At 35.7% G+C, this 21,596-nt stretch overlaps 1 protein-coding gene and 1 long non-coding RNA gene across 2 annotated transcripts in view; one reads left to right on the plus strand and one right to left on the minus strand.

Moving 5' to 3' along the window:
- KLHL4 (kelch like family member 4) overlaps positions 1-21,596 on the minus strand; it is a 378,510-nt gene that overhangs the window by 112,035 nt on the left and 244,879 nt on the right. The gene's annotated exons all lie outside the window — the stretch shown is intronic.
- LOC135421201 (uncharacterized) lies at positions 17,286-20,046 on the plus strand. The gene is made up of 2 exons (XR_010433900.1): positions 17,286-17,562; positions 19,417-20,046. It is a non-coding gene; the product is annotated as an uncharacterized LOC135421201 (long non-coding RNA).

Genomic DNA, 21,596 nt, shown 5'->3' on the forward strand with positions numbered 1-21,596 from the left:
CTGACCAAGAGGAACATGCCTTACAAGTGGGGATTCCAAATGGAGTTATGCTGATAAAGGAAATTAATCTGAGATTTTTGGAGCTGCTCCTGGTAGATATTTGTTTTGCACAGGAAGGATTATGTTGGAACTTGAAAGGAGGTGTTTATTTAGACTTTTTTTTCATTAGTTGGCCATATGTGTTGTCTATGTTTACACACAGAACTGTTGAACCAAGAATAATTGAGAATATGGGATTTTTCTTTTTTGAATGTGTACCTCTACCACAAAGGTATTAATTTGTAAAATGGGGGTTTTTTTGGAATATCCAGTAACATCCATTAGTATCCAAATTGCAAAAGTAAAACTGGTAATTATTTGGATATTTTATGTACATATTATGGAACTGTAAAAGCTAGGGAAAGTCTTGTAAGATAGCAATGATAAAAGTGTTCACAAAAGAGAATACTTTCCATTAATGAAATCAAGAGGTAAAATATTTGAAGCAAAGTAATGTAATGAAGTATGACTCAGTTAATCTTAGCACTATTAAAAACTTAAAATATTAGAAAAATTCTATAAAATGAAATTATAGCCTTGCAGTAACATCCTTTTTATTCAGTACTATTTCTCATTTATCAGGTTTCTGCTAATGGCCTTAGAGATTTAGAGAAAATAATCTGAGTGGTGTGCTTCCAAGGGAACTCAGTTAAGTCTGCCTTTTGGATTATTGTTTTGGGATCTGGATGATTTAAAATGAATAAAACCTCCCTGTGTAACAGTGATAAAGATTATATGGTTAGCACAGTATCTTTCAACATACAGCATTTAGGGGAATCTAAGAGTGTAAATTCCTCCAACATTTGTCGTGAAATGAAATAAGGATTTGGATCCACTCATAATGGAAAAAAAAATCAGCTTCTATAAAATTTTTAATAAAGAAAAGCACTTTATGTTCTTCCACATACCCTGAATGAGTTGTGTTCTGTGTTTCAGCACAAGGTGCTCACATTTGTCGTAAGAAAATGGAAATATCACACTGAAAAAAATACTTCTTCTTTTCATTTTCCAAATGTCATCATAGAAAAAGCCCAGCTTTTTCTTTCTAGCTCTAAATTGCTTTACCAATTAATGTCAATTTTGGGGTTGTACCGTCTTTGGGGACCCATTTCCTGTTAGTGAAGTGCGAGCCATGAGAACAGACTGCCCAAGCTTGGGTGTGTTAAAGCAGGAACTAGACAGTATGGAAAATGGAAAAACAGTGCAAAATTCACTGTTCTTTGCTGATCAGGTCAAAACATAAATAATTTCCTTAATCAGAATATTTTTGGGAATATGTACCATTTTTATATGGTACTTCCTCACTTGATGTCAGCCTTGGCTTTGTCTTAGATGTTACCCCTGCAAAAGCTCTTCATTTGATGTTCCACATACAGCAAATATGCATGAAGTTCCATATATAGTTTTAGAGGTATATTTTCCTGTCAACAAGTGATATATAGTGATATATTTTGCTGATATATAGTGATAAATTTTACTGCCATGTAGTGATATATTTTACTGCACCTGCACTTAACTGCAATGAGCAGCTTTTAAATGGTGACTGTTATGAGGATAATGAATACCAGCTTTTTTTCTCTAGGATATTTATCAGAGGAAATTACTGGGTTTGTGCTGTCTAATACTTAAATATTTTCAAATATTTAACAAATCACATGTTCTCAGGGCTGAGACAATTCAATCATTTAATCCAAGAGAACTAAAGGCAATAAAATAGAAAATTCAGCCGTAACTTTAATGGATGTGGCTCTTGTTGTACAATAAGCTTTACAAAGTCATTCCACTGTTTTGCTGTTTACATAATTGTTTCCATCCACTGTAAGTGTTGTAAACTATTTTCAGTAAATAACATTATTTTTGTTAGGTAACATAACTAACAGCTTTCTTTTTGAAGTGCTTAGAGTGCTATTGTTTATGAGACAAAGCAATCTCTAAATATATTTAGGAACCACAAAGCAACTTGAAAGTTTCCTTTTGATCTGTTTGAGGTTCTTATTCAGAACTGTGTGAAAATTATCATATATGACGGGTTCTTTGGCTGCAATGACAATATATTATGGAAAAGCTTGAAATGCTATGAAAGGCTGTCTCATCGTGTTTTTGTACTACAAAAGGCTCTCATTTCAAGCCTGGGCTCTGAAAGTCTGCCTCATCCTGTGCTTCAACAAATTAAAGCCTACCTTCTTCCCCCTGCAATTATTTTATAATTCTTTAGGTATACAGCCTCTTGTAAAAGTATATAATCTAATTTCAAGCCTAGTTTGCTTCTAATTATCTGTTTATCAGCAATTGAGATTTTTTTTTTTCTCCTTCCTCATAAATTTGAGGCTTTGGGAAGAAAAGAACATCTGGTATCGAGAAAGGAATGCATTAATTATCTAGTCTCTAATTTACTATTTAATTTAATTTTTACTTATTTTAATTATGAACATTTAATTTTACCTTATTTTAATAATGGTCAAAAATTAGTTTGTTTTGAGAGTGCTGTTCCCAGTGTTCAGTTTTCCTCTTAAAAAGTGGGCTCTGAGGTGGATGAAAGCTTTATGTGTTTGTTTGTGTATCATAAATCAATTTCTTGATAGAAGCTATGACTAATTCTTTGCTTAGCAAGCTAAGCCTCTTGGTTTTCCTGTGGAGGGTTTTATTTGATCCTTCTGATGGGCTGCTCATAGTCACAGTTTTGCTGAATTCAAGAGGTATGAAGATTTTTGTCTTTTTTTTTTCTTTTTTTTTTAATTTATTTTTGGTGAGTGAAAGACACTGTGTGATCAAAAATACAATAATCCACTGTAATATTTTCCAATTTTATTGGAGATTTGGAGTCCTCTATCCCCTAACCAATACTACATTTTCCCACTAAGTCATGGAAGAGTTAAGTGACCAAATTTCATCCCAGTCTGCTATGTACCTCTAAAGTGCAAATCTCAAGATAATATCAGTTCTTTCTGACAGATTCCCATTTTAAAAGCAAAACCAGAGTCCAAAGGCTGATCTCTGCTTTAACCTTTCCAGTTGCAAGATAAGTGTAGAAGTCAGGACACAAAGTGGTGCACGGTGGCTTTGGCAAACAGAAACTCATTAGAGTTACCAATCCACGGACAAATGTGATGTGTAATTATCTAAAATAAAAAAAGGAAGAGCCTAAGGAGAAAAAGGTAAAAACCCCAGACAACTTTCTCGAGCAAGCACAGACTGTCCCTGTGCATCCAAAGCTGCTGCTCTGGCCCACAGGGTGGTGGGCAGTACCCAGGAAGGGGGTGGAATTAGAAGTGGGGGACAGAGAAATATCAGAAATAAGACACATTTCAGTGCTGTTTCACATATATATCAGGAAATATTGAGAGAAAATACAGAGAACAACTTGGAATTAAATCCAGCTTTGTGTGTAAGGGTCGAACACATGCGTTCTTTAAAACCTGTGTAGGTCAAAATAATTTAAATGTCTACAGAACCTTTAGGGATGCATTGGTTTGCTAATGTGATGATGAAATATCTCTATCCACAGTTTTGTTGTGGATAAGGTTTTGTTAAATGTTTTATCTTTTTATCTAACCCTGTAACAAAAGTTCTACAGTATCTCAAAGACCGTTTTCCAAACACTTCATTGGACAGTGGTTCAGGAATTCTCTGATGCTTGGTTTATTTACTCAGTAGTTACATCTGCTTTTCTAAGCAGAGTTTATATAGAACCCAGATGCAGAATTGTCTTGGTATTAAACTGAATGATTTGGAGAATGGTGAATGTTTTTATAGGAAAGACTTTGTAAGAATATTAAGGAGTGATCTTTAGCTGAATCCATAAGTGAAAAATATAGGTTTGTAAGTGAAACTTTTTGGAAAGATAAAGTTATTTCTCCTGCCAAATCTTCATTATCCACTCTGCATTGGAAGGAGGATGAAAAGTCTGCTCAGACATTCTCTCCTTTCTTGGTCTTGGCAGCACTAAAGGAAATTACTTGCTTCGTAATATTTATGAGAAATCATATGAATCTTTTACATGATTTTGAAAAGTAAATTCAACTCTGCTTTCAAGAAAGGACAGAGAACTAGATACAGTAAAAAATATACAAAATATAATAGTGAAAAATCATACAGAGATAATGAGGCCCTCAAAAAGATGAGGCAATTTAAAATCAGGCGTACAGAGTTAAAAAAACCCTTGGTTCTAAATTCCTTGAGATTTCTGATCTTATCTTTTTTGGTGTTTTTAGTGGCCACTGCTAAAATTAAAATATATTTCCTATTTTAGCATTAAACTCAATTAAATAGAGAGACTTACAGTTCAATAGGCCAATGTTTAAACAAGATTTGAATGTCAATTAAAGTTACAGACTCATTATCACACATAGACTTCTTGGATTTTCTGCCATTATTCAGTGTATATGTTATAATCCTTTATACCAAATACTACCACCAAGTTATTATTTTTAATAAAATCTTTAAAAAATGGATTATTTTTAATTTTCAAGCATTAAAATTATTTCATTTATCTTTAACTGATACACTTGTCACTGTCAAAATCTTGGTGATCCTTTCCCTTCTGCCTTTAACACACTCACTGAAAAGCAAAGCACAAAGGCACAAAACCTTACCTGGCACAAATAGTTATCCCTTTCAGCAATGAATTCTTTCTGAATAAGAGTTTATTTCATGGTCTGCATGAACATTAATGCCTTCAAGACCTGTTTTGGGTGAGAGGAGGTGATGAAGGAGAGCAGAGTTCAAGTGGCACCTGGGCTAAAATGTGCCAGGCAATTTCAGCTTGTTCAGAACTGTTTTATTTGAGACAGAAATCAGATTAGAAGAAAAATGGAGACTATGTTAATGTATTAAAATGGTTGTATGGAAAGAGAAGGAACAAACAGCAGTAATAGACTGCAGAGGCAGAGGAGGTGACACCAATTGTGATTTTCGATGCATTACTGAAATCTAATGTGCTGGTTCATAGAAATGGAATATTAATGAAAATGAAAATGAGCAACTGAAGGAGCCATGTAAAAGAGAGATTTGGAGAGGCAGTATTATGTCAAAGAAATCTTGGTTTCTGGCATGCAAAATGAAACTCCAGGGAACACAGCAATGAAATCTTTGGGAAGTGAGAAATAACGCACAGGAAAAAAAAGCTGGGTTATAATTTCCCTTAACTGCTAATGCTGAAGGACATAGAAATTGGAGGAGGTATCTGAAAATTTATGGAGTTACGCTTAGAACTGACCTTGTAAAATAACTAAGATCAAAGGAGGGAATATACAGAAAAAAAAAATTAACACTCATTTCTGAAAGTCCAGATTATGTGCATCCTTTGGGTATTAAGGAAATTAGCTGGAAATACCCTGTGTACCACTGAGAATTTCCTTGTGAAAAGTCACGTTTTACTGGGAAAGTAAGCAAATATTAGAACAAAGAAAATGAAGTGACAATTTTCAGAGGACAGAGGAGTGAACATGGTAATTAAAGATAATTAATTTTAAAAGGCCAAGGCTTAGTTCACAAAAGGCATTTAAAGTAAAACTGGGGCAGAATACAGACAGTTAGTGTTAGTTGTGTCAAGAAGTGTAATCCTTCTAATTTCTGCCTGAATGTGAAGAGACAGCTATCAAACAGTGCTTCCAAGTGCTCCAGGAAGATTTATCTAAATCCTGGTCTGTTTTCTTACACAACACTGTACTGTTATATTACAGCTTAGACTGGTTCACACCTTGCCCTGGGGGGGAGGTCTGTAGTTATTCCAGGTCCCTACTACTTGAAAGGAAAGACCAGCTATGCTCACACAATACCTGATACCCAAAGCTCTTGTCCTCTTCATAGGTATGGATCTGTGGATGACCAAAGTATCACCATGCCTAGAAGAGTTCAACATAATCTGGCTATAGGGTAAAAAAAGATTACACAGAAAACTGAGATCCTGAGAAAAGCACGTTGTTGCTTTCCCCTAGAGAAGCTGGTCAGGCTGAAAGAGTTTAGATGGTTCAGTGGTTTCAGAAGAATTGGGACTGAACAGTGGGATAGTAAAGAATACAGAGCACAGTAAAGGTCAGGGTTGATTGTGCTAACCAGACAGTGAAGTGAAAAGAAAACCATAGTCAGGCAGACAGGTGAGGGCATCCTCAACTCAGTAATCAATGCCAGCAGACAGAATGAGTTATGTTCAGAGTCACAGACATCTGTTTTGGGTGCTCTACATGCTTCTATGTGATGATGAATGTGAATACAAGAATGAGAATTATGCATATCTTCATGTGATTTTGACAGCAGCAACTTCTCCTTGAGCTCTTGACTGAAATGACTGATTTTCCCTGTGAGAAAACTCGCCTGTGTGCCCAGGTTTCAGAGCTGTCATGTGTGAGACACAGTTATTCCCTTGAATATGAAAGGGTGAGCAACCAGTGGAGCCAGCATTCCTCACTTCCAAGGGCCTTCTCCACTCATGTGCGGAAATAATTATCATACTCTAATTGCCATTCTTTGAAATCTTCATTGTCTTATGTCAGATTTTCAATAGGAAGGTTTTTAGGGTGGTGGTAAAGGAGCAGCTTGAAACGTGCGTTTAAAGCAGCTTTGAACCTGCCTACTGTACCTGTGTTTTGACTCTATATAGAAAGAAAACAGAGTTTTTCAGGTATGTTACCACACTCATTCTTTCTAAATCAAGAGAAGGTCAATCACTCTAGAACTGTTTACAAATTCTGAATCCTGACAGGAGGCAGAGAACTTCTTGAACCCCCTGAGCTTAGCATGTAAACCTCAACAGTGCAGACCTTTTTCCTTAATTCAGGTAGAACCATTCTGAGGTTTTCCCAGTCAATGCAGCAGAAGCTGTGAATACCATTCAGAGCTATATAACCTGACTAGACACAGTCACTGACATTGAGGATGTGGATTTCAGTGAGAAATCTGAAAACTAAATATAAAAAGTAAGAGCAGGAAAAAATAAATCCTATGTTAAACTCCAGTTAAGTTGTGGTTGTAGCAGAAGTCAAGATTTTTGTCTGTAATGGCGATTCTGGGGGTAATCTAAGAGTAATTAGGACCTTTAATCGTGTGATAGCTTTCATGGTGATGTTATTCTGAATGCAGCTTGCAGAATCCCTATTTAACAAATTGTGAATGGCAAATAGTGGCCATCAAGCAAATGGCATCAAACAACAGCAGATGAATCCAGCCTTGCACCAGCCTGGCAAGGGATGTCTGGGAGTATAATCTCAAAGAGAGCAGATTTGCATGCTCAGGACCTAAACTGTTCTGTCTGTCTGGATGTGTGATGACAAGCTGACAAGTGTGCCTAAAGTATATTCGAATTGCAGCATTTCAGGAGCAAAAGAACAAACCAATTACAGTGTAGGAACAAGGTTCAGAGTGAAATGTCATTCAGGAACTTGGATGAAACAGGATGTTTATTTTCTGAATCATAAATGACAGCAAGTTTCCCTTAACAAAATATTTATGATTTCTTGGAATTACTCATAAAATGAGGCTCAGAAGAGTACAAACTGCAAAATTATTTCTCATCCATGTAAATTTTCCAGATATTATATTCAGGTCATGAAGTATAATGCCAGAATAAAGCATAATAGCAGTAAATATCAGAGACATTTGTTAGACTATCTCGATAATTAGAGAATGTATTCCCAGGAGAGCAGAATTACTGTAATGCATGCAAGCAGCATGTTTGAAAACAACCCTCTTAATAAATGGAGTTGACAGAAAATACACTGCAAAAGGATTATTGGCAAAGGCATGTAAAGTAAGAGATTTGGCAGGAACTTTAAGAACACAAATATGCATCACTCAAAGGCAAAGATTTCTATGCGGGGAACAAGCTGTCTTTGTAAACAGGATTATACTCATAACAAGCATCTAAAAAACATATATGAATTCCATCAAAGAAAAAAAATCCTCCAACAGAAATAAGGGATATGAGGAATATTTCAGTGGCAGTCTTTTCAGGTTGTTACTCGAAATAGTTAAAATTGTAAAGTCAGTTTTATTAATTTTTGAGTTTAATTGTTTATTTAATTGTTGCATTAACCAGTCACTTTGCTTCTCTCTGCCCATAACAGATGTTCATTATAAAAACTGAATACATTAAGATGATTACATTATTCAAACTCTTTGATAATTCATTTGTATTAAAACCATAAGACTCTGTTGACATTTCCCTAGGGTACATTTGGTGAGGTTAAGCAGGATAAATGTCACAGTTAGTAATGCTGTTAAGATAAAAACCTTGCAAGGGAACTACATATTATTTTTCTGCTTCATGGTCCTTAACAGCAACTTTTAGAGCTATATTTCCTTTTTAAATTATGCATTATACCTTGAAAAGTAAAATAAAAAGATCTGAAATTATGAATCTTGCCCATTTCCTCAAGAATAAATGAATAGAGGAGGAGAAATCGTAAAGAGCTATGCATGCCATTTTTTTTTTTTAAATTTTGAGAAAAAATGCTATGCAAAGTATAATGGCCATGGTGAGATTTGGTATGGAAGAATGTAGCTTAAAAACAATGTAAGATGTGCATTAATATCAATGAAAGTGCCTTGAAAAAAGGAAGTGAGCCATGAAATCACCAGGAGCCAAAGAGGAATCTCAAGTACAGCACATATATCAATATTTTAGAAATACCTCAATGTAGAGCATCATGTAGCTGGAACTGGAGAAAAAATTAGGTTGGGATGACTTGTAGAGGTCCCTCATTTCATCCTTTTTCTCAAGCCAGGGCTAAATACTAAGATTAATTGAAATAAAACTATGCCCATTCCAGTTATATTTGTAAGCCTTTGAAAGTAAATTTGTGTTGGTTGTGGCCTCCTCCAGGCAAGGTTTGAAAAAGTGGAAGAATTTTAATGGATTCTCCAGTTTGCACCATTTCTTTAGTCCTGGGACCCAGAACAGGACATTCTGAACACCAGGCAACATTTGCCTACAACAACTTTCCCTCTGGAATATTCTAGTGCCTGTGAGTATTCTCAAATATTAATGTAGTTTGTACCTTTTCATTAATCCCAAGGTGTTGCTCAGCCCCCAGTGAGGAGAGATCATTGTAACATTAATTGTTTATGTTTCAGTTCCTGAAAGTTTTCCTTCAAGTCTTTTTTTCAAACACATAAAAAGGTAATTAAAAATATCTTATAGAAGAATAATTGCAACAGCTCCAATTGGCAATAAGAATAGATGGATGTAGAGGAATATAAAATGTTTTGCTTATTTTTTAACTCAGGAAAATTAGCAAGAAGCCACTGAATAATGAAAGTTAATTTGATACTGCTCAGTATCAAATTAACTTACAAGGGGGTTTTAGGTTTGATCTATTTTTTTGTATCTGGGTCATGCCCAAAAACTGAATAAAAAATTAATTACATATATTACTGATTATCAAACAAGTGACAACTTCGCAGTTGTCTTTAATCACAACATCTTTGACTATACCAGGCGAAAGAAAGTCAGTCCTGAAAAAGAATTTAATTATTAATAAATAATGCATTTTTTTGTGAAAAGAGAACCACAATGTCAGAGGCTAAAAACATGATGAACCAGCTGAGAAAGCAAAAAAATGAAGTGTTTGGCAGTTTTGTTCCTGATCTATCAGTTTTGGAAATGGACTTCTTGTTTCTCTTTAGAGCACGCAGATGTTCAGGGACACTGGGAAAACCAGACACAGTGCAAAGGTAGTGTAGGAAGAAACCTAGGGTAGAAAATCTCTCACTCTTGTGACCATTTCAGAGATATAGGGAATTCTTTAAGGAGTATTTTGGCTTTTTCAGGGTCTTAAATGAAAAATACTTGAGAAATTGTGTAGTAAACATGATCAGTAGCAAAAAACTAAGTCCTTTAGGTCAGAGAAACAACTGAAGAAGCATCTGCTCTTACAAAAATAGGGTGTAACCATTCAGATGGGGAGGAACAACTTAGTTACTGGGGGAAAAGTAGTTCATTGTTTTCCATTAGGAAACCTTTCTCCACAGGAAGTTTTAAAAGCAAGATACTGCTGATGACAATAGATTGTCAAAAAAAACATGAAATAGTTTGCAGAAAAAGGCAAGAAATTTAAGTCATTACACTTGGATTTGCTGTGATGTGTCTTAAAATTTCTAAATTATTCATTTAAAATCTACTTTTTTTTTCCTATATGCCAGAGTGGAAGGTGACTGCTTATAAATTAATAAGTAATTTGAAAAATTGCTGTTAATTTCAGAGATTTTACAGGTGTCCAAATGTGAGACTTTTTAAGTAATGAAATTCAGTATTGTCTTTTATTTTAAGTTTATAAGCAACCTACTGTGCAAACATACATACAATGATTGGTACTCTCTTCAAATGGATTTATTTTTTTTCACAATTAATTCTTCTGTTTCCTGTAGCGAAATGAGATCTAGGATTTACTTTATTTCAGAAAGGTACTGTGTAAGACGAGATTTGCCAGTGGTACAGTCTGATATTAAATGTTCTGTTCTTCAAAATCAAAGAAATTGGTGATAAGTTTAAATGACCCACACAAAATAGCTCTGAAGCATTTGCTGTATTTTAATTACACTGAAATACAGGTTTTTGCCAAAAATGTCCTTTAAAATACCTATATACAATGGATGATTGTTTTATAGATATAAAAAAGAAAGTGTTTGAGATAGTCTAAGATTTCCCATAGCACTTTCAGTGTGAACTCTAAATCTCTCTTGAAGGAAATCAGTGTTTGAAGAAAAGATTTACAGAAGACTAAATGACATTTTAGGAGTTAAATCTACATTGTAAATAGACATGTTGTCATCTGGGGGGCAGTTTAATCCATGATGGTTTTTAAAGTTCAGTGAGTTGTACAACAATGAATTACAGTGGAAACCATTTTTCTATTCTGCACATTCTTTTGTTTCACCAAATAACGAAATACTCAGGTTGGAAGGAAGAGAGGGAGGTGATATCTGCCTGGTCAGTGAAGCCTGGAAGTCAAATATGGATTTCCACTCCATCTAGAAAGCAGTTTATTTTAAAGAGATTTCTTTACATAAAAATATCTTCCTGTAATTCTGACAGAGCAGGTACAGAGCACATACAAAGTCCTAGATTATAGGGGTTTATCATCTGTGTTGCATGCACAAAGCTGCTCTGATTAAGTCTGATTTCAGTGGAGTTGTGTAATCATTAACATGATTAAATTATCAGTTTGTTTAAGTAACTGTTGTGGAAATACCAAAAGGAGAGAGTGTTACAGACTATTTTAAAAACTTCAGCAACTTGCAGAAAACCCTCCACATAAAAAACATCCTTCCAAGCAATACTGGTGCAAGTATTTAGTGCTTTTCTTCTACATTACAGCACATTTTCAAAAACGTTAACAGGAAGTTTGTCAAAAACACCCCAAGCCCCGTGAATTTAGATTTTTTGCTCTGTAAAAATTTTTAAAAATACACTGGGGGAACAAGTAGATCAACATAACAGAGAGTTGCTTATGGTCACCCTCCCCAGATTTGCATTCCTGGATTGCCATACCATTGTCCAGAAATAGGAGCTCTTCCTTTTGTCCCACAGCGGCTCTGTCCCAGATCCAGAGCCTGTGTTCCTGTTCCCAGTGGAGATGTGGATCCTCCCATTCATGCCTGAGCGTGGCCCTTTGGTTGCCCTTTTCTAGTGGTAACTGTGGAACTTGAATCATGGAATCATAGAATGGTTTGGCTTAGAAGGGACCTTAAAGTTCACTCAGTTCCAAGTTGCTGACATAAACAGGGACATGTCCCACAACACCAGGTTACTCCAAGCCCCGTCCAACCTGGCCCTGGACACTACCAGGGTTAAATTAACTTATTGCCATGTTACTTCTTTGTGGTTGCACTCCACATGCCAAAAATTAAGAGCATTAAGGATCCATGCCAGGTCCCTCATTTCCTGGTGTTCATTGTGCTTTGTCCTGTAGGTAAGTTGTAGATCAGTAGTAGATACCTTCCTGTCAAGTAGGAAGTTTTGCAGATTATTTTAATTACAGAATGAGCCTTCATGGTAAGTGAAATGAATGTTGCCTTTGAAATATCCTCACGCTTGGTTGCTGTTAATAATAATGGTGGAGGGAGGTTTATCTTCCAAAGAATAAAGCATTTCCCAGCATGCACTACACAACTTTTTATCAAAACCCTTTAGCCCAGAGGCGGATCTGGCCAGGGCAATCTTTGATGTGCAGCTTGGATGGCACAGTAGGTTACAGTGGAAGAAATAAATGCAATACTAACCACTCAACGCCCCCCAGCCCTACACAAAACTTGTATTTACAGGTTGTTTAATTTTAAATCTTCTTTCAGCATAAAAGCGCTACAAGTTTATCACTAACTTCTGCCTCTCTTAATAATTCATTTGTGCCACAGTTGTACGGGTTTAATTAGCTGCTTCTGCCTTGGTGTTCTCGTGTCATGTTGTCTCTTTCATTAGATCTCTCCTCTTCAGCTGTGTTAGATGTTTGCACATTTCCTTGCTTTAAGCAATGTGGGCTATAATTGGGATCTAAAGTTGGAACAAGTCTTCAGTTACCATTTTGTTAATTCCTTTTATTTTCCTGTCAAAACCGTATGTTATCATGTACTGCCAATGAAGTGAAAGAGGAGTCAAAGGTAATCCACATCAGCTTTTTTGCTTCTAGCAAAGGTTTGTGTCTTTAGACTTGTTTTCTGTTATAAATGCCTCTATGAAAATATCCATATTATTTTCAGTTTCTCTTTCAATAGACACTGTGCCCAAGCACGTTACAGAATGCTGGAGGCTTTTAAGCTTCTAAAATCAAAAGTATCAATGACATGGTTTATTCAAATTCTCTGCAACTCTTTTATTGCTCTTTTTCTTGTCACATATAAATTTAATTTATTTTTTTAAATAATATTAAGCTGGGATTGGATTAGTGTGAAAAACTGTGCTGAAATTTTGCTGAAGTTGTTAAGTTAAAAGGTGGGAAAAGAGAAAATAGAAGGCAGAAGTAGCAGCTTGGAAGCTGGAAAATGTGATCAAACAGAGGAAGGGCAGTCTCAGCATGCAGGTAGTTTGTCAGATGTGTGAAACGGGCTTTGTTTTCCATTTGGAATGACTGTGGGGACAAACAGGGATGTTTTGCAGCGAAATGGTGTGGAGACTGCAGTCTTCTGCAAAGCTTTGGTCTTCAGGTGCTGAAATTTTGGAAGACTTAAATAAAAGTAGTAATGGAGAACACACTATCGTTTTATAACTTAAGGGCAAAATGAGATTCTGCTCTGAAATGATTGGTTTCATCAGCTTTTTGGCTAAGATCTGTACTCGGTAAGTATTCTTGAGGTTGAAAGTAGTTACAGGTGATTATTCTGCTGATCCAAAAATCAAGGAACTTGCAGAGGTAAACTAGAAACATTTTAACATCTTTGTGCCATTCTGTGCCATTTTTCACACTAAAACAAACAACACAAATTAAAAAAAAAATTCTATAGGAAAATCTTTAGGATTCGGGCACAGTTCTGTCACAGTGATAAATAGTTGCCTTCCAAAAATGTTCATTTCCATTGTGCAAATATGTGTGTTTTCAGCATAATGAAGGACAGGTTTTGGATATTTACTGCCACGAGTTTACCCAGGTATAGTGAACTTTATGTTTGCTGCTTGCTTATTACATTCAAACATATAATCCACTGTACTGTGTAACAGATTTCTGTCTATGACAAAGTTCATAAAGTTAACTTAGCTGGAGATAGAAAGTTAACTTAGTTGAAGATAACTGCACTGTGGATTATTCATTTTTTTATTTACTTCTGCTGTTCATGGCATGTTTAAAAATAATTTTATTTATTTGTTATCTGTTGTAGATTGTTATTAAGTAAACCCCACATTTGAAAATATGGAGAGACTATGAATATTTCTGCTACTGCCATGGGGATGATATGACTTTATAGTTGAGGATTAGGAATGAAATGACTGTGATAATGGAACAAGTTTTTGCTTTTGTGAAGACTTGAAGGTCTTCTGATATAGTAAATTAACAACCAGCTGATGTTCTGCAGTGCTGCTTAAAAGGGCTCTGTTTGATTTAAAAAGAGTGGAGGTTTTTTGTCTGAAACAGCCATTAAAATTAAATAATTGCAATGACACACTTGCCATTGGATGGGAACTGAATCTCAGCAAGTGTTTGAGAATTCATCTCAAGCTCAAAAGAAAATGAGCAATCAATGTCAAGTCCAGCCCCCCCAGTGCCTTTGTCTGTGCAGTCACAATCCCACACCAGGACTTGCTCATGACCACTCTGCTCTGTGGTTTCCAAATCTCTCTTTTTCCAAGGCTGTGACAAAAATTCCTACATGATATTTGGTTCAAATTCTTCTCAATGACAACCCTTATCTTGCCATAAAGATCACCCTGAAGGGTCAGTTCCTTATATGTTTATGTTTTGTTTCAAGTCTGTGCCTCCTTGATGTTCTGCACAGTCCCTTACCCTGTTTCAGAACAAATGCAGTTGTGTAACACAACTAATGAAGGTGCTTTTGTCATCAGTTTCTGCTGCCAAACTGTGAATATGCAAAAGGTTTGATTTCTGATTTACAACAAAAAAAAAAAAAAAAGAGAGAAGTTTCTTAAATTAGGACAATAGGAAAGATTTATGGGTTAAAGAGGTTGTGTTAGTGTGGGGGCATTTTTAATTTCTTAAAAAGGAAATTTTAAATTGATCCTGGTTGAATTGACTGTTTCATTCTAAGATATTTATAGATCAATTATATGAAGTAAAGTTTGGTTCAATATTAAGATGCAAAAGGATTAAATGGTTGGAAATGTCTATATTTTAAACTGTGATATGCATACTAAACTCTCTTGATGAAAACAGTTAATCTCAGATGGACAGTAACCTACCCTGGAGCCAGCACCGAGGGCCAAAACATAAAGATCTTGGTACCAGAATCCAGTAAATAATTCCTTACAAAATGTTTTCTCAGTATTTTGTCAGTTCCTGTCTCGATTCAAAACTCCAACAAGAAATGAATATAACATAGATTATGGTAACATATATTACCCCATTAATGTGCTTTAAATAGTGTCATCAAAACAACCTTTTCATGGGTCATTCTATGTATAAAATTAAATATGAGATCTTATTTAGAGGGAAGAATCAACCTGTAAGTGAATCAAACAAAAGACCAGAAAAAAATCACATTCATGTGTTGAACACAAATACAAAGAAAATAATGTGAGAAATAACAAATACCTACTCTGTCTTTTTATATATTATAGCAGGACACCAGATTGAATAAAAGCTTTTCACTTTTCAAAGCAAAAACTTAAAAAAAAAAAAAAAGGTGGAGTAGAAAATGGAGTTCTGAAACATAGATAATTAAAATTACAGTTAAAATAAGGCTTTAAAAAACACATTCAGTGGTTTTAGGGTCTTTGTTTTCATTTTTGTTCATGAACCAGAAAAACTAGAGATAAATTATACCTTTTCAAGTTTCTCAAACATATGCACAGATATACAAATAGGAGGAAGTACCTCAAATATATCTGTAGCTCGTGGTATATGCTATAAATATATCTGTGGTGTGGCACAAGGTGCAGACACACACCCTTCTCCTGTTTGTACCGTGACAGGAGACTTACACGAGTCCTTTGAGTATGGATTTAAATTGAAACATTTCGGGGGATATTTTTACCAATATTACAAAAAGGGAACGACACTGTACAAATAACATGTTAAATGTTATAGATACAGACAGACCTCACGTTTTATTAAGTTCCAGTTCGTATTCCTGTACGGGAATATCTGACTCCAACAGCGTTGAGTTGGGGTTTTTTTCCTGTGTCAAATCTTCTTGGTTTTAAAAAAACAACAATAGAAGTGTTCTTTGAGAGCCATCCTGACTAAAACAGAGGAATTGAGGAATACTTGTCCTTTCAAACAGTTGGGTTTGAAAGGAAGCAAAAGAGGCAGTGGCAGACTGGTGAAGCACAGTTTGGGGAAAACAGCCCTATGGAGGTAAGAATCAGAAAACCACTTTGGGGAAAGATTGTGAAAGAACATTCTCCCAGTCAGTGTTTTGTTCTGCTCCACTTTCCATGGATGGATTTAAATAGATGCTGAGATTGTTAATGTTATGGAGAGAGGAATTCTACCAAATCTGTGTCATTACAGCAGAATTGCATCTGCACACATCAACTGGAGCAAGTACTGCCAATAATACCAGAAACTATGGGATGTGGGATGCATTAGGCATCAGATTCCTTCATCTGGGCACTCAGGGAACCAACAGGAGGGTGCATTATCAGCTGGTCAAAGAGAATAACCTTGGAATAAATAACCACAAAATGATGCATTTTCAGTTAAATAGAAGGATAAACAAAAACAGGTTGGTGACTGAGGTTTCTAATTCCAAAAGAGCAGATTGAGAAACTAATTAGTGAAGTCAACAGGATTGAAGTGCCAAGGGACTTAATGTGAAGGAGCTTTGGAGTCTGAAGTCAGGGCTTCAAAATCTGTCTGAACTGCAGCACAAACAAGGAAGCAGCAATTTACACAAAATGGAAACGTGTCTTCAACATTTGTTTAAAACCCAAAGGATCTGGAAGATGGCAACCATCAAAAAGGTAAGATGGGACTGATTTTCAAAGAGAGGCCTTTCTTGAATGGCAAAGGTGTAATAGTGCTGCCCCAAAATCAGGCCAGATTATACTTTACAAAGAACCTTTTGGTTAGTGGATATCAACCATAAAAAATAAAAAGTACAATAAAAGAAAGGAGTAATTCGTTTGATAAAGAAAATATATATATATTCATAAAAATGATTTTTCAAATTAATCCCCAAAATGTTTATGTTTTGAACTTAATTTGCATGAGAATGATGAGGTTATCCAAGGCAGGTTAGTAGCAGGTTTGAGGAATCTGTGCCTTTTTGGCCTCAGAACAGTGTTAAATCTGTCTTTCTGCCCTCCCATAAATATGTAGCTGTGCCAGCCACAAAAATAAACTCCTGGATGGTCACAGCAAACAAAACAATTTTTTTACAGATTATTTTTACTGTAAAAAACCAGCTGTTGGAAAGATTTGTGATGTGCTTCATATATTCTGATGATTAGATGAATGTTTTGTCTTTACCACTCTATCACTTATAAGTAGTTTTTTGATTTCAGTACACACAGTTTGACAAGAATTGCTTTTAGAGGGTCCTGTTTCTTAAATTTTTCTTTGAACTCTGTCGGCTTAAGTGTAAATCTTGATGGATTTTGAAGTTACCATGCTAAAAAAGAGGCAGCTTAACCATAAATACTGTATTGTAATGTAAGATGTAAATTCATAACCTACTTACATTGTCTTTCAACATGTAATGAATAATATGTATTTTGGCATTCATATCATAAAAGTGAGCTTTTAGCATCTATTGTAGTGTGCTTCAACAATTCTGTGGATTTTCCCTTATGTAGCCAGCCAGTTTTTGGGGTACATTTTCTCCAGATTTACAGTCAATTCAGTCAAGTTATCAGGATCAGCAGTTCCAAGCATCTATTTCAGATATAATGGAAGCTGCTGAAACATCCTCGTATATCAGGTATGAGAAGAATCTTTCATAACTTGAAATTTTAATATTTTAAAGCAGCATATTAGGTCACACATTATTTAAAGCACTCCAATTTATTACTTTCATGCATTTTCTTCCACTGCTATCAAGTTCCCAAATAGTAGAGCTGCTGCTTGCAAACTGTGTTCAACAGAACAAACCCCTCCTTGGTCTACAACATCCTGGACTTGGCTGCTTAGGCTTGATTTACTTGAGCTGTCTCATCTGTAATGAGACCTCTATGTTCCACAGAAGTCTTTTAGTCTTTTAAAGCCTAAGAGCTTATCTTGACATCCTCAATAATCTCAGATTTTCCAAACTCCAGATAACTGCAGAGAAATCCTTGTCTCCTTTCCCATTCCTCAAGAATAAATAAAATAACTCTGGCTTTTTGCTCCCCAAATGGAATTTTGAAGGAATTTAAATATTTTCACACTTGATTTTCTCATTTAGGATTGGCTTCTTTTTAAAAAGGTATTTCTGCTGAATACTGATGAAGATGGATGTGTGAATTTAAGAAATGCCCTATTGATGCTGATTAGAATTAAAAGTTAATATTTTTAATGCATGCCGTGAAATAACAGGTTCCATTAATTGAAGGCTTTCAAGAGATTAGAAGAAAAAAAATCATGTCTATTGTAAAAGGTTTTTAAAGTAACTTACACACAAATGTAAAAGGTGTTATTAAGGTACATTTTTGAGTGGGAAACCACTGCTTAGAACTCAGCAAAGGTTTCAGCAGGATCAGCACCATTTCGGTGAAGGATTCAGTGCACTGGCAAAATAAGGTGAAAATGAGTAAAAAGTCCCTGGTATCTGGAGGAGTGCTTTGGGGTGATGAGGTAAAACAACCAAAGAACTTTCATTTATAGTAGCAGTACTCTTTTTCACTGCTATTCCCTACTATCCTTCAAGCTGTATTGCAATAGGATGTCCTGTCTATCCCTTCAGGAATCAGGGCTGTACCCAGTTCAGTCCAGCCACAACCCTTTTCCCTGCTGCCATCAGTGCAGAGTCCAAGTAAATGTTCAACTGTGGACAAATTAGGTACAGGTCATCATTTTTTCATTTCAACTCATAATGAAGGAGTTCTTCTGAAAGAAACTAATGTTCTGTCTAGAAAAGGACTTTGGGTCCTCACACACCCAACAGCCCATGGTCTCCCAAAGCACATTCCTGGTTAGCAGAGAGTGATGAGGCACCTCATCTCCTCCTACTGTTTTAGTCCCTGTGACTGCACCCTCCTGCTTGGCTCTTCCATTGCTGTGCATGTCCACACAGTTTCCCAGGATTTCATTCAAAATTAGACTCCCAATTCAGTGTAGATGTTTCCAGACTAGTGAATACTTTTCCTAGGATATGGATTGAGCTGTTCTGTACAAGGATGACTTATCAAGGCTTATTTGTCTTCTCAGGTTTCTTAACATGTCCACATAAAATATAAAGTATAAGATGTACTTGATCAGGTTTGCAACGTAATAATCACAGATGTTTGGCTAATTTTCCCTCTCTCTGTCCTGATCTTACAAAAAACCCTTTAATATTTCATTAATATTTGAAAGAATATTGGACTATAGGGAGAAAAACCAAGGTTGGACAGTGGCTTTAGCCATTATTAATCAAATTATTGTTTATGACTTTAATTAAGAGAGAATAAGAAGGCACAGAACTGCAGCTTTTAAAAATGGGATGGTTCTCATACTTCTTGCTGGGGCAGGAGTTAAACACTATTGGACTGTAGTATTGCTGCTGTTCTGACTGTAGGTTTTGTCTTAATGGTAGCACTGAGTGCTTTATGGGCTGCAATGCAATCTCCCTCTGAATAATAAATCTCTGTTCTTTCAGTGCCAGCCCTGACCTTTTCTCCCCGAGATTGTAACACATCGTCATAAAATAACGTCGGCGTGATGGAGAATCATCTGCCCCGTGAAGAGGGATTCTACATCTGGATCCTTAAAGAGGGAGCTCTGATCAGGACGACTCTTCAGTTACAAATGGGTGACACTAACCTGACAAACTGCCTGGAAAAAACAGCAACACTCTGCCCTAGAATAAATATGTGCCTTCAAGAGCTCTGCTTCTGGAAGTTTCTGAAGGTACAAAGGAGACGAGCACACACAGTGATGGGAGTTCTCAAAGGTACACCCAGGAGGTTCCCTTCAAAGAGATGCTGCTGTCATTGATATTAGTCAGTGTAAATATTGAAATGAGGTCTTTCTTTAAAGATATTGGTGTGTTTTCAGATCAAACTGCTTTGAAAGCTCCCCATTGCTCTACTCACAGCAGGTATTTTTTATACAATGAAATGTATTCTGGACAATGCTTGATTTCATTTTCCTCTCTGGAAAATTATTAGATTTTCATAAAGTTTTTATCCACTGTGTGCAGGCACAAGGTATGTGAAGAAGTTCTTTGGATTGGATTTCTTAACTGTCAAATAATTTATTCTCTTCATGTAGTCTTTTGGTGTATGGATTTTCTACAAGGTAGTGACTGTGTTTTATTTATTACAAATTCCACATAACGAAAGAAGTTCAGAGAAAGTATGGGAATGTAGAAAAGCCATATTAATACATGTCTGTGTAGGACTCCCAAACTTGTCCTATGGTACTTCCATTTACCCTTCTACTCATGTGTCTACACATACATATATTTTAAAATATTATATATAGTATGGAAAGAGAGACAAAGAGAATATGAATCTCTGGGGTGTATGGAGCCCAAGGAAGTTGGAGTGGGGTTTTCTCAAGCAGAAATTACTTTCATCTAATTTAAAAGGATATTTCTAGTTTTCTTCCTTGTGTGTTTATTAGTAATCTTTATCATTTAAACCCCGGTCCATTAGTTCTCTGTGCACTCTGGATTGCACAACACATATATATGATCTATATAAATTATCTGTGACTTAGAGAAATCGTATGAGTTATGAGAAGCACAGTGAAACTTTTCCTTTCCTTTTTTCCCCACTCTATCATGTCCTGCTTGCACTTAACCTTTACTTATTTAATCCTACTTTAGTCAAAATTGCATACTCTCTACTCCATTCATTTGGCATCACTCAATTTTTGTGTGATCTTCACATTTTGCAGTATTGGAAAGTAATCTTACAAAAGTTTCAAATGTTTCTTTCACTTGCATTATGACACAAGAATAAAAAATATCACCAAGGAAACGGTAGACTTCAGAGGCAATTTATTCTTTTAAGTCAGACCAAAGTTTAATTTAGATGAAAATCCTGGAAGACATAATTCCTCACAAAGTCAGTAATGTTCTTCTCATTACCTGGTAATGATAGTCTAATTCTATCAAAAGGAATTTTTAATAATATAGCTGCATGTCTGAAACTTAACAATTTAGAATGAAGATGACACTATCCAAAGGCTTAAGAAAACACATTAACTGAAGGTAGAATAAATCACCAACAAAGAACATTGTCATTTTCTCAGCTAATATTTCACCCTTTTAGCCTCATCCCAATATAGCTTTTACATTTTTAGGTAGTGATGGGCACATCCTACCCCACAGAAGGGCAGAAAAGTCACATTTAGAAGTTTTCTTTGACTTCTAATGTTCTTCCCTGTTTTCTTTGTATCCATCAAGTACCATCCTGCTTTTCTGTGGAGCTTTGTCATAATTAACTCTGTGTTACTGAGGCAAGATCCAGTTTCTGGAGGTGGACACAGTCCTTTAGGAAACATTTATATCTTGTCCCTCAGAATGGGTCTTACAGGTCACTGCAACTGGTTGGTGGCTGATTAAACTCCATAAAGGTGATCAGAGTTCACCTGCTGCAGAGGAGTCATCAGTGGCAGCAATTGAAAAAGGGCTTTACTCTAAATTTGTGTTTAGATTAGCTATTAAAAAGGGGTTCTCTTTTTCCCATTGAAATGTAGGAATACTTAAAAAAGGAACCCAAAACTTAGTTTTGTAAATTCATTCACAGCTTAAACATGACTGGATTTTTAGTTTATATTTCAGGTTGTTAATTTATGTTATTAACTGCAATCATAGGGTATAAAATTTCA

This window comes from Pseudopipra pipra, chromosome 13, assembly GCF_036250125.1.
Source record: "Pseudopipra pipra isolate bDixPip1 chromosome 13, bDixPip1.hap1, whole genome shotgun sequence".
Lineage (NCBI taxonomy): Eukaryota > Metazoa > Chordata > Aves > Passeriformes > Pipridae > Pseudopipra > Pseudopipra pipra.